A 17,506-nucleotide genomic window follows, 5' to 3' on the forward strand; every position below is an offset into this window, starting at 1 on the left:
AGAGGAGTCGATGCAGTCTGACATGTAACATTAAAACTGAGCTTATTCAGTTAGTTTGGTCTTAGTTATGCTAAATCTAAAAGATAATCAAAAGCCTGCCTACACAATCAGTGTGTCTTTCTTGTGAATACCGAAAGTACATCTAGATATCAACCTTCCAGCACATCCTGACAATAGAATCTAGTAAATTCTTTAGTTTACTCGCCAGACTGATATATTACTTTATATACAGTATGATTTCACCAAATCAGCTTATCTTTGTAAAATGACACAGCTTCTTAAATCTTAGCTTCTATTATGATATTATGATAATTAAGCACTATTTAATGATAGAACTATAGTTATTAGAACTAAAACTTGGCAACCATTCATGAATGCATATTTGTTAATTTAAAGGCACAATAGACACTTTTCACAGTGACGTCAGCTAACTTCCACTTTCCTGCACATTTTTATTATCTGTACTTCCGTTATACCTTTAGACCGGAGACTTGGAGAAAATGTGTGAAAAACTTGTAATATGAAAGGTGTTAGTTAAGAGTTAAGACTAATAATGTGAATGAGTCGGGTGCAAAAATTTTTATTTATTTATTTATTTTTGCATCTACTTTAGATGGGTGGCTTGCTTGCCACAACTGCTTGCTTTCAAATTTGTATGACAACGATTATGTGTCAACACAAAATACATACTTGAAACCTTTTCATTTGTTATTTTAAGCTTATGGTGAACTATTCTTGTACATACAGTACATAGGACATACATTACTGAATGAAAAGGCTTTCTGTAAACACATGTAAATGTCTAAAACAGTTTATTTGAGAAATATATCTAACCAACTTAATCTAACTGCAATAGAGACAGTAAACAATGTGTGAGAGTCGCAGTGCTCCGTTTTCAACACCTACCTTGACTTCAAGTGGCAAATCTCGCTGATCGGTATTCGATATTCGGTAAGACGCATAGTATGCTTCCTTTACATATTTAGTTTTTAGTACAAGCTACACCTTTAGGTAATTTTTTGTAATTATGAATTAAGACATGTAGTGCCTTTTATGATCCCTTTTTTTGTTTGTTTGTTTTTTCTTGTGAGGACATCCCCACTTCTTGTTTTTTTGCCAGGTTTTGCTGTTCTTGGTGATGTGTTCTGAAATTTTGCCTCCAGGTTCCCAAAAGCACACATACTCAGAGTGCACCATTACAGAAATGAGAGTACATTAGGATTAAACGTGACGTAAAGAGGCTGACTGATAGGGTGTCACGGCTGGGTCATTGGGTCATATCATCATACCATGGGGGGGGGGGGGGTCCGATTTATCGACTGCTTACCCGAACACAAACATACAGCGAACATTGATTAAATCAGTCAGTTTCAGCTGTGTGCTTTACAACATAAAGGGCCAGGGTTTTCTCTTGTTTCGAACCGCATAAACTGATCAGCGGGACAGAAGGCAGAGCGAGAGGGAGGAAGAGGATGGGTCAGATTCAGGACTGTATGTGATGTGATGTGACAGGGCAGCCTGGAAGATACGAGTGGCCCCTCAGTGACTTCACTGCGCTTTGCAAACAAACCTAAATTTGGTGATGCCAGAAGGGCAGGTTTTTATAAAAGGAGAATCACACTTTCTTTTCAGCGATAGAAGCTTGTTTACGAGCTGTTTGTCAAAAATAACTATTCATAATTAATAATTAGTCAGAAATTCAGCTTCAGCTGTTTGATGTCAGATGGGTCTCCTTTCTGTTTTCTTCTCCTTTACTGAATCATAACTAAATTTCTTATTTTTGTGCTGTCTTTCAAGCACTGCTATTTTCTTTAGGAAATACAAATCTAGCTGCTATTGGTTGGCTGTACAGGCATTGTCAATGAGATGATTAGGATATTGGACTTCATCAGTCATGATTGCACTTGGCCTGTAGGTGGCGCTCTGGCCTTGTGTGAACGGAAACCTGTTGCTTGTGTCTCCCCTCATGATTCTGATACTTCTCGCCATGAACCAGTAAACTTTCAGCATGAAGTTTTAGATCTCAAGAAAACCGCAGTGGTATTGAGTTGGTTGATGCTTATTTACTTCTTGAGCTGTTCACATGATTTACTCAGTTCTCACTTAATAGTGTTCAATTTCACTAAAAACACCCATAAATATTACTATATTTACATCACTTTAAAGAGAATAGGGCACATATTTGGTGACCTGTTATTTGCACGGCTACTATACACTAAAAATCCCATTAGAAGGAATTATTATATGTTTCATAAACAATATCTAACATAAAAAGGCACAAATAATTCCATTGAAGGAATAATTATATATTTTAGATGAACATTTATCTAAAACCCCATTTGGCCTGTCCTAGCCATGTTCCACACCTTTTTGAATATATCAGTTAGTTAAAATCATAAAGCAATATCATAATTTTGATATTAACATTTTGAATGAATTGAATTGTATTAATTGAAATAAAGTTTTAATAATGGAAGTTGCTGCATTAAAATCCCCCTTATTAAAAAAAATGGACACAGTAAAAAAAAAATGAATGAATAAAAATAGAATTTTATTAAAACCACAACATATGCTACTTTATTTTGAGCCTTTTCTGCATTTACACATTTTACACAAACATTTCACAAAATTAAATAGTCGATTAAATTATTGAATTCATTCAAGAAAACTATTTTTTTTCTTTTATTTTTTACATTCATTTGAATTATTAATTTAATTTGACATGCTCAGTTTTCAAAAGTTGTAGCAAAAAAAAAATAAAAAAAAAATATATATATATATATAAAATATAAAAAATATATATATATATATATATATATATATATATATATATATATTTAATTTGAAAATCCAAATTTATTACAAAATCACCCCTGCCTACAAACCAACATTTGATCACAAAATGTAATATAGGCTTAATTTACAATCCTGTTATAATTATTATCATTATTATTAATATTATTTTATTTTGAGCGATTTAATTGAGGATTTTCTTGAAGATTTTCAAACCATATTTTGCACCCTGTTTATGTAAAGTGTCTTCCTGTCAAGTGTTGTACAAAAACTAGAGCCTGGCAGTCGCAGACGGGATGTGATTGTGATTGTTGTGCACGCAGTGGTACAGACAGTATGTCACAGTCTTTAAAAGATGCTGGCTGGGACAGAGGAAGATATCTAGACGGGGACAGACCGCCCCTGTGTCCCGATGGCAACGTCACAGGAAGCAACGTCTGGCCCGGCACGCAGTGGTACATTCACCAGACAGCTGTGACTCATGAGAGAAAGAGACATAGACACACAGTGAGCAGGTGATGGATGAAAAATATTGTCATGTTAACTGTGATTTATTGTGATCCTCAATAGGAAAACAAAACAGGAAGTCCCAGACGACTAGGTTTTTTTTTAGTGAGTGTGATTTTTCCCTGCAGGGTATCAACACCAGCCTGCCCCCTGTTTCAGGCCATGTCTAAGCCCCTTTAAGGCCTTTGTCTCCTCCTCCGTCCCGACATCCGTTCACGGAGCAGGATGAGGATGTAGCCCCATATCAGCGGGAGTGAATTTATGTAATCCAGCCCTATTGCTCAACCTCTTGTTCTTCCCTTTTTCTAGATTTCTCTTGTATCTGTTCTCACTTTGTTCTCTGTTCTCTGTTCTCACTCAGTTTCAGTTCGCATTCTTTATCTGTGTAACAAATGATCATTCATTCATATTGATGAGGCATTTGCTGCTTAGTAGTGTGTGTACAAAGAAAATAATGTAAAACAAAACATTCTTCAGTACAACCCTACTTCAATAAAGATAAGGAATACAGAGAAAAGGTAAATATATATATATACATATATTCTACTTTAAAAAAAGTTTTTTTTTTTTAAATAAATTATTTTATTCAGCAAGGATGCATTAAATTGATCATAAGTGAGTGTAAAGACATTATAACATTACAAAAGATTTTGATTTTAAATAAATGCTGTTCTTTTGAACTTTTCATTTATGAAAAGAATCGTGAAAATAAAATATATTATGGTTTTTCCACAAAAATATGAAGCAGCACAACTGTATTGAAAATTGTTATAATAATCAGAAATATTTTTTTGAGCAGCAAACCAGCATTTTAGAATAATTTCTGAAGGATCATGGGACACTGAAGAGTAATGATGCTGAAAATTCAGTTTTGCATCATATAAATAAATTAAAATTTTAAATATATTCACATAGAAAATGGTTATTTAAAATTGTAATAATATTTCGCAATTTTACTGTTTTTACTGTATTTGTGATCAAATAAATGCAGCATTGGTGATCATAAGTTTATAAGACTCAAAAACATTCAATCTTTTAGTCTCCAAACTTTTGAATGGTGGTGTACGTATTCAGACATAAAATAAAAACATCAGTGTTACCAAGGAAACAGTGAAGAACTTAAGATTACATTTATAAAATGTCATGTGTGAAACGAGCAAAAAAAAGTAAAAATACTGGATATTTCATTAAGGCTGTCATTTTGTTAAATTATGTCTTTACCTTCCATCATTTAATTTACATTGTTTTGGACTGTTTTATTTGTACGCATACAAGTGTAATTTTGTTAAATGTTTGAATTTTTTTGAAAAAAGTTTAAAATATTGTTAATTGTGCATATAAATGATAAACACAAAAAGTATTGATATGGAGTATATTTATGGTATATTAAAGGGATAGTTCACCCCCCAAAAGATGGTCATTTACATAATTATAACATTTGAATATTATATGATATTTTGAATACTGTTGTTAACAAAACAGTTGTTGTAATCCATTTACATCCATAGCATTTTTCTCCCCTGAGTCTGTTTGGTTACCAACATTTTATAAAATATCTTCTTTTGTGTTCAGAACAGAAGAAATACACGTATACAGGTTTGGAACAATTTAAGGGTGAGTAAATCATGACAAAATTATTTTTCGGTTGAACTATTCCTCTAAATTTGAAATGAGCTTTAGCCAGCAAAAAGAGGATTTTTTTATAAATAAATATTTTTTTTATAAACAATTCAACACTGCTCTCTTTTAATACAGAAGAGCAATAATAATGCTGCACAGATGTTTGGTGAGATAAAGAGTCTCTCTCTCTCTCTCTCTCTCTCTCTCTCTCTCTCTCTCTCTCTCTCTCTCTCCGGTCTCTGTTGAGACTCTCTCAAACCTCCATTAGTTCTGACGTGCAGGACCACTGATTCTGTAAAGGTCAGGACCCCGCGCTGCAGGTCTTGGCAGGGTTTCAGAGCAGCATAATCACACATCTGCGTGCGAGAGTCCAGTGCTGCCCACTGAGTTCCTCTTCTTCTTCTTTGCCGCTCCGCCACATGCTCTCACACCCAACAACTCACCGACCGGCTCTCAGATTCTCTTTTGTGCATGTTTTGATTTTGTTTTGTATTATTGTGAAATTTAATAGCAATTTCTGAGTGCATTCAGTGTAAGTGGTGTTTTCTCAGAATGCTGAGTTATTGTAGTTGTCAGGCAGGTCAGGTTTGGTTTCTCTGCTGTTCTGGGTAATTGCTGGTGTTTGCTTGGGTATACTCGTGGTGGTTTAGGGAGGTATCCAGGGTGTTCTGGGTGATTGCTATTTGCTTCTTCCCAACTACCTAGGCGGCCTAAGTTGGAGTGTGCAATATTTATTCTCTAACATAATATCGTAATTGTTGTTTTAGATATCTTACATATTAATGTAAATGCATTAACTTTGTATTCACTGCTCATAGTTCTAATAATAATGACCATAACTAAACCATTTTCTCTTCTCTCAGCTTCTTTAACTTCCTGAAGCATCCCACGCTGCTCCTGGAGTGCTGTAGCCCATCTTTCCTCTGTGACCAGCCGGCAGCTCTCGGCTGTTAGTGCCTGCCAAGCCGTTAAGGGGACCGTTGCCCTCTCACAGGCTACGTTACAGTCTGTCACATGAGGCGGACACTCATGTCCTGCCGTGCTTTATTTGCTGTGGCACTGCAGATTACTTCCACAGTCTGTGTCTGCGCTGCACATCCAATTCAATTAGAGCCCATTAGTGCTTCCCCTGCCTCGCTGTACAGCCCCTTCTCACTGCGTCTGTTCATATATCTGAAGAGCACATCGCTAAACTCAAAATGTGTTACTTTAATAAGCACCGAATTTTGAGTGACTGATTTTATAATACTTTTCAGTATTCAAAGGTTTTAAGTTTATGAGTATAGTATTGCAATGCCTTTTGTAATGTTTGCTTAGAATTTGGCCAATAACAAAGTATCTTTTGAAGCAACATAATGTTGATTTTTGCTTTTTTGAAAAGTCTATGCTTCGGGACAAATGACTATGTTGCCTAAATAATAATGAAACAGAGATATAGCATCATATGTTGAAAAAACTTTCGATGTAAGACTGAAATGCCTATGCAAACAAAAAACATAATGCAGTGTTTTAAGATGATCACATATTAGATTTTTTTATCCTTCAAAAAAAATCTGATTACTTAGAAAAGTACATGAAAACAAAATTTTAAACATGCACATTTTACAAATTATGTTGTGCAATATATGCACCAAAGTTATTAATTTTTTTGTTGTATTCATACTCAAATAATGATGAAATGTTTGGCTCTGGTCTGTTCCATCCCCCAAACTCAGGCTAGGGATGTTCATCACAGCTTCCTGGCATGATTTCCTGATGATTCTTGCAATCTTTCCTCTAGTTCACTGCACGCCCCCTCCGCCCAGCCTCTGCACACCTTGTCCTGGCAAATTAGTGCGAAAGAGAGGGGGCTGCTTTGGTCTTTAAGCATTCTAACAGAGCAAGATGTTAATGATGGGTGCTTCAGTTCAGCTGATGGTGAAAAAAAAGAAAATCGACGACAAAAGAAACAACATAAATTCTGGTTCTTTACTGGCTTCCATAGTTCCATGAAGAACCTTTAATATCTTTAGAACCTTTACATTCCACAAAAGGTTCTTTATAGTGAAAATAAGGTTTTCAAATGTTTATAACACTTAGAATAAAATGTGGTTTCTTTTAAGAACTGTTCACTGAAAGGTTCTTTAGGGAACCCAAAATGGTTCTTTAATTGCATCGCTGCGAAAACCTCCTTTTGGAGGTTATATTTTTAAAAGGGAGAGCTTCTGAACGTCCTTTTTACTTGACACTGAGCTTCCTTTTCTATCCATAGATATTTGGTATTCAGTGAATTATGTCTAACAGAGTGGTAGAATTAATGTGAGACAAGCTAAATCAAAAACCCCTTTGGTTTTAGTCATTTTACGTCTAAATAATTGAAATTTGCACAACACTTTCCCCTTCCTATCCTTCTTTTTTTTCCTCTAATAAAAGCAGTTTATATGCCCGCCTTCTCTGCGGGGTCTAATCTGGCCTGACAGCTTCCTCTCGTAATTGGTGCTAACACCCAGATGGACGGGGCTCTAATTTGCAGTTCCCAATAAAGAGAGGTGGCTGAGGGTGTGGTGGAGAGGGGGGAAACCTTGATTTGTTGGTTATAGATACAGAAGCAGTAAACACCCCAGGCCTCTGGGCCGACAGTTTGAGCAGGCTTTTGTTCACACGTTTGTTCAAAAGAAGCGCTCTCTTCCCAACCTCCCCCTCCTCCGGCTGCCTCTCTCTCTTTCGCTCACACACACACATACAGTCTATTTCCTCGGTTTCATTCAGTTGTTCCTCTGTGCATCACTATAGCCGGTATGAGCCTGTGTGTCTTTGTCGGTGTGTAGATGGGTGACCATAACCTCTGGGTCAACGGTCAGGTAAAGAGAAGATATGAGGTGTTTCTTTGACAGCAGACATATAATTGAGCTGCCGTCACACTTTGTCTATCAGCTTATCTATCTATCCATCTATCTATCTACCTGTAGTATCTGTAGTTTTGTCTATCATTCTATCTGTCGGTTCATCCATCCATTTCCAAATACATTCAAAGTTTCTCTTAAATTAGTCATAATAATTTCTTCAAATTTCATTCCATTTGAATTCATTTCTTCAAATTCAAATTGCAGTTCTGAATTCTGTTTGCTTACTTTAGGTATTAAAGTTCGCTGCACCACCCTGCTGTGTCAGATAAAGTTTAAATGGGGGGTGAAATGCTAATTTTCACTCAATATCCTGTTAATCTTGAGTACCTATAGAGTTGTAATGCATCCTTCATAACTACAAAAAGTCTTTAGTTTTATTATATTCATAAGAGAAAGATAGTCTGTGCTTTTTTTTCCCAGAAAAACACGACCGGCTGGAGGCGTGACGTGTGGGCGGAGCTAAAGAATCACGAGCGCAAGTAGGCTTTTGCTTTGATAGCGTTTGGAAGCTGTGACATTACCGTGAGGAAAAAAACATCCGAAACAAACCATGGCTAACAGTCAGATTCAGCGTATATTTATGATCCAGAATCAGATCCAGAGGCTGAAATTTAACAAGAGCAGCATCAGCAACAACGTCTCTATGTGGTATGTACTGAAACTGTATATATTTGCTTAGCGGTTTTGGAAAATGACTAAGTTCCACTTTGTCGTCTTTTTTTTTTTTTTTTTTTTTTTTTTTAAGCTGTACATGTGGAAAGTGCAGTTTGATGACAACATCGCTTGTTGTTTACTTGATCTGCTTTCCATCCACTGGTCCCTTAATGCTGTTAAAAACACACTTCTTTTGTGACAATTCGGTCTCTCGCTCTGATCAGTGAAGTCTGTTGTGCTCTCAGTGCTCTGCTATACGGGAGCGCGCGCTCTTCCGGTAGAAGTGCCTCAGGACCCATATAAGGAAATTCCGCTCCATCTAACGTCACACAGAGCCATACTCGAAAAACATTTTCAGAAACTTTTTACAAACCGGAAGGAGTATTTTTGGAACACTCCTTCAAACGTACAACTTAATTTTTGGAACTTTGTCCATGTTTAGCATGGGAATCCAACTCTTTAACAGTGTAAAAAACTCACTATGCATGAAATAGCATTTCAACCCCCCCCCCCTTTAAGAACCATGAAACTGCTTGATCAAACCGACATTAACTTTCATGCACAAATTCTAAAAAAGTTTAACCGAAATTGATGTTAGTTGGGTGACTTCAATGTGTTCTTTCAGTAGTCAACTCTTAAAGAAAACAGTTTGATCAGTTCATAGTACCATTGATCACAGGAAACGGTTTAAACAGAGTTATTATAGAGTAAAGCGAAGACTGCAATATGAAATCACAGCCCAGCTTTTGAAGTACTGTTGTGTGAGAGCCGCGGTTCAGTAGTGCATCACACTGCACTGTGCAAATGATACAGAGATGCAAGGTTTAATTGATTTTGAACAAATGTTAGAGGACACGAAGCAAATTCATAGTCTCTGTGGAGGAGAATTGATCACACAGATGGAGAAAACGTCCTTGGCTTAGAGCTTCATGTAAAATTGGGGTCATTAGGTCTAAAAAAAAATGGGTGGATTTACGTGAGGAATTGACTTGTTTTCATAGAAAATGTTACAATCAACATTTTATTCAGCACACTGATGTTTCCATTTGCAGAAAACCAAGAACAATAGTTTTTTTATTCTATAAATTAATTAATCATTGCAGTATTATGGACTAGATGTGAGAAGAATTAAAGCAGCAATTGCTTATATAATACACACCTTAAAAAATGTGAAAGGTTAAAGAGTAAAATATATATTTCCAGGATAAACAGTACATGAATGTACCAGCATTTCTAAGTGAAGGTTTTACACATATCTTCCCACTGGTAGGAAATTTAAGCCATCAATATCAGAAACTACTTTAGTTTCTCTGTTACTGAACAAACAATGACACTCTTCTCTCTTCTCTTCAGCAGGTGCTCTTTGTTTTAATGCCGTCAACTCTCTTCAGCTCTCAGGAAATATCTGTGTTGTTGAAAGAGCCGCTGTGTGTTCTCAAACCCAAACGTTTGTTTCTCATTCTGGCCGTCTGTGAAAGGGCTTCAGGTTTGGAGTGGTGCTCATCTCACTGTGGACCAAACCTTTCAACTCAACCAAGTCCAAACATGTACACACACATCTCCTGTGTCTTAAAGAGCCCCCAAAAAAAGAGTTACAAAGGTAACGAGGAAACAAGAACACAATTTTTTACTTTAATTTGCTGAAGAAAATGGCAGTGGTGCTTCTCACTGCCACAATGCTGGGGTGATGCTGGTCATTTGAGGTGTTTGAGTGGTTGCTAGGTTGATGGAATGCTAAACTTTGAGATTTTTATTATCACATTAATAATTAGATGTTTACTGATTTATCGGTTTTGTCTATTAATCAGATCTGATAACCAATTGCTAGTACAATTGGTTATCAACAAAAATTCATGCTAAAAGTTTTTAAAGATTATGTCCATTGCTGGAGCAGCTGAGAAGGATCCGGTGTGGTGCCATAATCTGGCAGGAGTGAAAGAAAATTTGGCAAAACACCGGTACCTTAATACAGTACGAGAGCGGCCACTAGAGGTGGAAACACTGACACCATGTGCTGAATGTTTTGACAATAATTGAGTGAAAGTGAAAGTGAAAAGTGATGTGAGATTCAGCCAAGTATGGTGACCCATACTCAGAATTTGTGCTCTGCATTTAACCCATCCAAAGTGCACACACACACAGAGCAGTGACCACACACACACACACACTGTGAACACACACCCGGAGCAGTGGGCAGACATTTATGTTGTGGCGCCCGGGGAGCAGTTGGGGGTTCGATGCCTTGCTCAAGGGCACCTAAGTCGTGGTATTGCCGGCCCGAGATTCGAACCCACAACCCAATTGAGGCTGCGCCCTGCACAGAATGGGGAGCTTCAGATGTGGATTTAAAGGGGTCATGAATTGAGAAATCCACTTTTAGTTGAGCTTTTGATTATATAAGAGGTCATCGTACTAAAATATGAAGTTTCAAAATTGAAAACGCCCTTGTTACTGAAATAAAAGCTTTTATTGCCGCCAGGCCCAGCACACACCAGATCCTGGAATGTGCCTAATAGATAGATTAAACAACACCTCCACAAAAGAATATCAACGCCTAATTCTGTAGCCCCGCCCACTTATTCAGTAAAGACATAGTAGGGAAATAATGTAAGTGGCACTAAACCGGATTGAGCAACCAAGCAATAAACATGCTGTTAAAGACCGCAAAATATTTGCGATGCTGTAATAAAGTTATAATAAAGTTCAGCATTGTTTAATTTGAAATGTTATTTGTTTTCATTTAGTATCTATTGTAAAAACTTTCGGTTATCAGTTCGTGTGGTCCAGCCTAGTTAGTGTTATCTGTAAAATAATTTGATCTCTAATTACTATACAGTTTCTAAGAAGTTTTGAATGGTCGCTAGGGTGAAGGAATGCAGTTGTTATGGTTTCAGTTTCACATCACTTTACAGTTTCTAAGTTGTTTTAAGCACTTGCCCTATACCAGATAGTTTCTACAAATGGTTGTGTTGCTCTTTTTATTATCCGCCATGTGAACACCGTAACTTTGATTGATTAGAAATGCAACAGCAAACCTTTTCTCAACCAAACACACAATTTGATATTTCATTCAGGTAGCACAAATGAAGCAGGACAAGTCACGTCCTGAAACAGAAGTTTAATCCTTGGGGTTAGGGGTTTGTTGGATTCTCTCTCATTGTGTGCATGCCTTCCTCCTCCTCTGCTTCTTTCATGGCAGGGTTGACCACTTGCGCAAAGTCTGTCAAAACAAGCAGCCTTCATCTTTCCTGAGCTGAAAAATTCGACCCTTATAGCGCACCCTCCTCTTGCTAATCCAAAACCTTCACAGCTGATTCGTGCCCCCCTCCCCATGACCTCCGACCCCACGCACCTCTCCCTGGGTCACATGACTGGTGCAGGTGTGGAAAGGACCCCGGCCCTGTTGCCCCCCAATTAGCGACCCTAATTAGTGACAAAACCTCCTGCAGGGTCACTGAACAGGGTCTAGGGAGCACAGACGGGAAGAGTGAGCGGAAGGAGGGAGTGAGAGAGAAAAGAATCACACAGGAAAAGGGAGGGTGGCGGCTGGACAGTGATGCGTGGTTAAAGGCGTGAAGACCAAAATGGCTTTAACACTGAAAAGGAGAATATTGCAGATGCTGATGCACAAAGTTGCTTTAACATGGCTCTTTTTTTTTTAGCCAGGGTGGTGTTTGAATTGTTGCCAAGCTGCACTTATTGAGTGTGGATAAATACAAAGTTTTTATGTTCCCTTTCATTTTTCTTTGAAATGTTCTGGGCTTAAAAGTCCAGCAGTATTATGCCATTTTTTATAAGGGATATTTCAGCCTATATGAAATGAGTGTTCTTTCATTTTGTGTGTCATTTCAAAGCTGTTTGCTGTAGAAAATGTTGTCAAATATCAAGAAGGCTTGACAATTTGTATTAAAATAAAATCTAATTTGCATGAATAAAAAGCTACCTAATGTTTAACTGGTTTGCTCTAAGTTACCTTGTGTACAGTGAAATATTGTACTGCAAAATACATAAGTTGTAGTTTTTGGAAGTAAAAAGTAAGATTTATCTTATAAGATACTGCAATAACATTCAACAAGACAATATGTTTACAGGAAAGTAATGCTATTTTATATATACATAATTTTTTATATAATTTACATTATTATTACTTTTATTAATATATATATATATATATATATATATATATATATATATATATATATATAAAAGCATAAAAAACATTTTATTTTAATAACACTGTACTATGCAACTGAATGCTGCCTGTAATACCTTATTTTAACAGTAAGTATCTGGCATATTTGTGTGAATTTATTTTGTATCAGCTGGCTTCAGATTAGAGGGAAATTTCTTTCACATGTTTTAAAGGATTTTTACACTATGTGGCTACAAATGCTAGATGATATGAAGAAATGCAGTTAACCATGTACATATGCAGATAGACTTTAGAATAGAAGCAAATGCCAAAATCTGATTGATGTTATAATATTTATATATAATTTATAATGTGCTGGTAAACCCCACTTCCTGAAAACAAACCAGATGAGAACGATCATCGTAATGAACACCTTTCCTATCAGTTCCTCACCCAATCTTTTTTTTTTTTTTTTTAACTACACTAAAACCACCAGGCCACCCATCCAGTCCCCGTTCCCTCCATCCGTCCACTCCCATGAAGAAAAGATGGCAAAAATTTTAATTGGCACCCTGGAGTTGATTGTCCAGGCGAGACTCTGAAAGGGAGAGCAGTGCAGGGAGGAGATCAAGGGGACTAAACATGCAGTTAAACATATTGTGGCCGCTTGTCTACCGTTTCCTGAAAAATAACCCCTCATCTGGAGAAAAGCTGGAGGTTTTGAGAAAGCGGGGCTAGAAGCACAACTTAATACCTAATCAGCCTACACTGATATAATAAATATCAAGAGCTATGTAAATATTTGATTAATTCTGTTTTGAAACCTAAAAAAGCTTTTACTGATGGGGTCTATATATATATATATATGTGCGTGTGTGTGTGTGTGTGTGTGTGTGTGTTTAATTTCTAGGGGAAAAATGTAATCTATTTTTTTATTTTTTATTATTGATTTAACATTTTATGTACACATATGGAAGTTAAGTGATTATTATTATTTCATTAGAAAAATTGAAATGGCTGACATTAAAGCAATGTTTCAGGACATTATAATCTGCCAATATAATGATCTAATTTACTGTGAATGCTTTATATAAATGTATTTATTTTATGTATATATTTAGTTGATGTGTGTGTGTGTGTGTGTGTGTGTGTGTGTGTGTGTGTGTGTGTGTGTGTGTGTGTGTGTGTGTCTTTAGCAGCAATTGAGAGAGTCATAAAAATGGCACACAAGTAGGCAAATTACATAGACATATATTTATATGCATATGAATAAAATCACATGTACATATTGTACAATACCTTGGCTTTTTAGCCCAACCATGAGAAAGGCTCTTTTGCCACAGAACACAAACTTCTTTAAATAAGTGCAAAGAGTTAATGAGACAAAGAATTGTAAAGCATTTATATTGTTTTTTTTTTTCATTAATTTTTTTTCTGCAAGATCACATAATACAACATGAAAATACTGTGCAAAGATTCATAGATTTACATAATGTCTAAGTGTTTGATTATTTGTGAGAAGCTGGTGCCATTATGTAATATTTTATTCTTATTTTTTTGACACGGTCACACAAATGCTGTACTGCCAAAAAGCTTATGGCTTACTTACACATAATCTTTGTGTCAGGACAAGAGCACTGACCCTTTAACAATGGAAGGAAATATAAAAAATTTAATCGTTCCACACACTCACAGTAAACTCAAACCACATTTTACAATAATATCTGTGGCAATTTTATTTATATTAACTGTCTTTGCTTGTTCAACATACTGTGAAAGCATATTTCAGGCATGCGGTTCACATAATTCAAAGGGTAGAATTTTTTAGTGATGGTGAAGAAAATCAGTAAGTAATCGTTCGTGTAAAAAAATAATCAATACATTATTGTTTTAGGAAACGGTTTGAGGGATGTCACTAAAAAACAGAGAGTGAGAAAAGAAAAGTGCAATGTTCACAGGTTTGTTGTTCTCTTAAGCCTGGACTGTTATGAGGCAGTGTCTGTCGCAGCGCTTCAGGCTAAATGATGCTGCAGTGAATTATACATGATACTTATAAGAAATAACAGTGTTTGACAACACCACCACTGCAACGAGAACTTTTATGCACAAATTACAATCCATTTGCAATCATATACTACATGTATGAAAAGCTAAAACCATGTCCATGTATTCTTTTGAAAGCAAAGTCCACCCAAACATGAAATTTCTTTGTTCATTCACTCACCCAAATTATTGTTGCAAAGACTTTCTTGCTCTTCCCATGCAAGCAAAATGAATGGGGACTAGATATTTCAAGCCTCAGAAAGCAAATTAATGTTGTTTTTAATCTGATACTCTCCCAAAATGATCATATGACTTTCAGAAGATTTGGGAAAGTGTATCAGTCATTGCTTCTGTATCTTTAATGTTTCTCTTTTGTGTTTCATAGAAGTTCTGCCATTCCATGGAAGTCGATACGGGTTTGAAACAAACAAGGGTAAATGACACACTTTTCAACGTCCAATTTAGGATACTGTCAGAGGATAGAAATAGAGAAAGGATGAAAGTACAGTGTTGTAGCTATGAAAATTTATTTTTGCCAAAGAATAATAATATAAAATAGGCAATTGCAATTCTCTCAGTATCATTACTCTGACTTTTTCCCTCACAATTTCCAAGTTTCTATCTTAAAATTTAGACACTATTTTTTTAAACACATAACTATTTACTTATTTTCTTGAATTATGAGATTATACAGGTGCATCTCAATAAATTAGAATGTTGTGGAAAAGTTAATTTATTTCAGTAATTCAACTCAAATTGTGAAACTCGTGTAATAAATATTCATTTCACACAGACTTAAGTAGTTTAAGTCTTCGGTTCTTTTAATTGTGATGGTTTTGTCTCACATTTAACAAAAACCCACCAATTCACAATCTTAACAAATTAGAATATTGGTGACATCAGCTAATCAACTCAAAACACCTGCAAAGGTTTCCTGAGCCTTCAAAATGGTCTCTCAGTTTGGTTCACTAGGCTACACAATCATGGGGAAGACTGCTGATCTGACAGTTGTCCAGAAGACAGTCATTGACCCCCTTCACAAGGAGGGTAAGTCACAAACATCCATTGCCACTCTTTTTTTTTATTAATTTTTTTTTTATTCTAATTTGTTGAATTGGTGGGTTTTTGTTAAATGTGAGCCAAAATCATCACAGTTAAAAACAACAAGCTTTAAAATTATAAGCACTTTCAGCAACTTTTATAGACTGAAATTGTCACTGTGAACGTTCCTTAAAGCTGCTGTAGGGAACTTTTGACGCTCTAGCGGTTAATAAACAGAACTGCTTGCATCTTGCGGAAGAACATCGTAGCCGGAACTACTTCTCTCTGTTTATGTCTATGAAGAATCACAAAGGTACTGGGTTACTCCGCCGCGGTACCCCCGAAGCAATCTAAAATAGTCTGAATATAAACACTTATTATAGGTGCACCCTAGTGATTCAGGACAGGCTAAAAACACAGTTTGGAAAATGGATTCATGCTGTACTCGCTTATTATATACATTTTTCTACATTTTGAACACAAACAAAGTTACGGGCCGCAGCTCTGATTGGTCGTTTTTTACCGGGAGCGGATGACTTTCTGCAAATGGCAATAGGACACTGGGAGGAGCCAGAGGAGCTTGATTTTTTTTTCACAGATTATCTGTCTCATATTCTACTGTAAGGACATAATGACAGGTTTAATAAATATGTAAAAAATATTTTTTTACAAAAGTTCCCTACAGCACCTTTAAGAACAAAACAAACAAGTGCAAAGGTCTTTTTAATCAAGAGCAAAGCAGAAAAGCACTTCACATGCTTTAATGCAAAATACAACCCAGCTAGCCAAACCCAAAACAGATTTCAGCTCAACCAGACAATAACGATTTCACTCAGCACAGATACGTCTATTTCACAACCCCAAATCTAATTTGTTGGTGGGTTTTTGCCACACATAGGGAAAATTTTACTTCCAGGACCCAAAACAAGTTGTCTGCATATATATATATATATATATATATATATATATATATATATATATATATATATATATATATATATATATATATATATATATATATATATATATATATATATATAATATAATTTTTTTTTTTTTTTTTTTTTTTTTTTCAATGTGAATAGGATTGTTCTGACTTATTCATGCAAAATGCTAAGGGTAAATCCTTTACTAGAAATAATCTTTTAAATATGAAACTATAGCATGAGTCTGCATGTGTTGGCCTAGCTTTGGTGCAAGGCTTCATTAAATCAGTTTAGAGGTTGGGATGTAGTTGCAGTAGATGTCTGTGGCTACCATTCAAAAATGTAAACCGGGAATGTTTGGAGAATATATTTTTTTTAATGAATGTATGCCATGCTTATCGATATGCATGGTAGGTTTTGAGTGAAGAAGACTAGGAAAATCCATAAACATAAAGTGCATCTAATTTGAGGTAATGAAAAAATGCTGATTAATTGTGGGTTGTAATTCTGAAGTCATATAAAGGATGAACTGACCTAACACTTCTGACAAGGTTAAAGGTAAAAATTTGGAAAAGTGAAAAAAAAATCTAAATTTCTCACAAAACAAAAAAAGTACTACCATAGTTTTCTTTAAAGCAATCATTTTATCAAAGTACTTTTTAAAGTATTTATTTGTTTTGATTCAGTCTCCAAGTCTATAGTACTGCAATAGCAAGAATTAGTGCATGTAAACTGCAGTCAATGTCTGAATGAGGTGCACATAATGTGAAACTGATGCTATGAATGCTCCATCAATAATTGAGCATTTATTAAGATTTCACAAAATGAAACCGTGCTGAAAGTCTTTGAAAGACGGATCATCTGGGAAGTCAAGAATTAGCCCTTTGCATTGATTTGGAAGCAGC

This window comes from Carassius auratus, chromosome 2 (genome assembly GCF_003368295.1).
Source record: "Carassius auratus strain Wakin chromosome 2, ASM336829v1, whole genome shotgun sequence".
In the NCBI taxonomy this organism is placed as follows: Eukaryota; Metazoa; Chordata; class Actinopteri; order Cypriniformes; family Cyprinidae; genus Carassius; species Carassius auratus.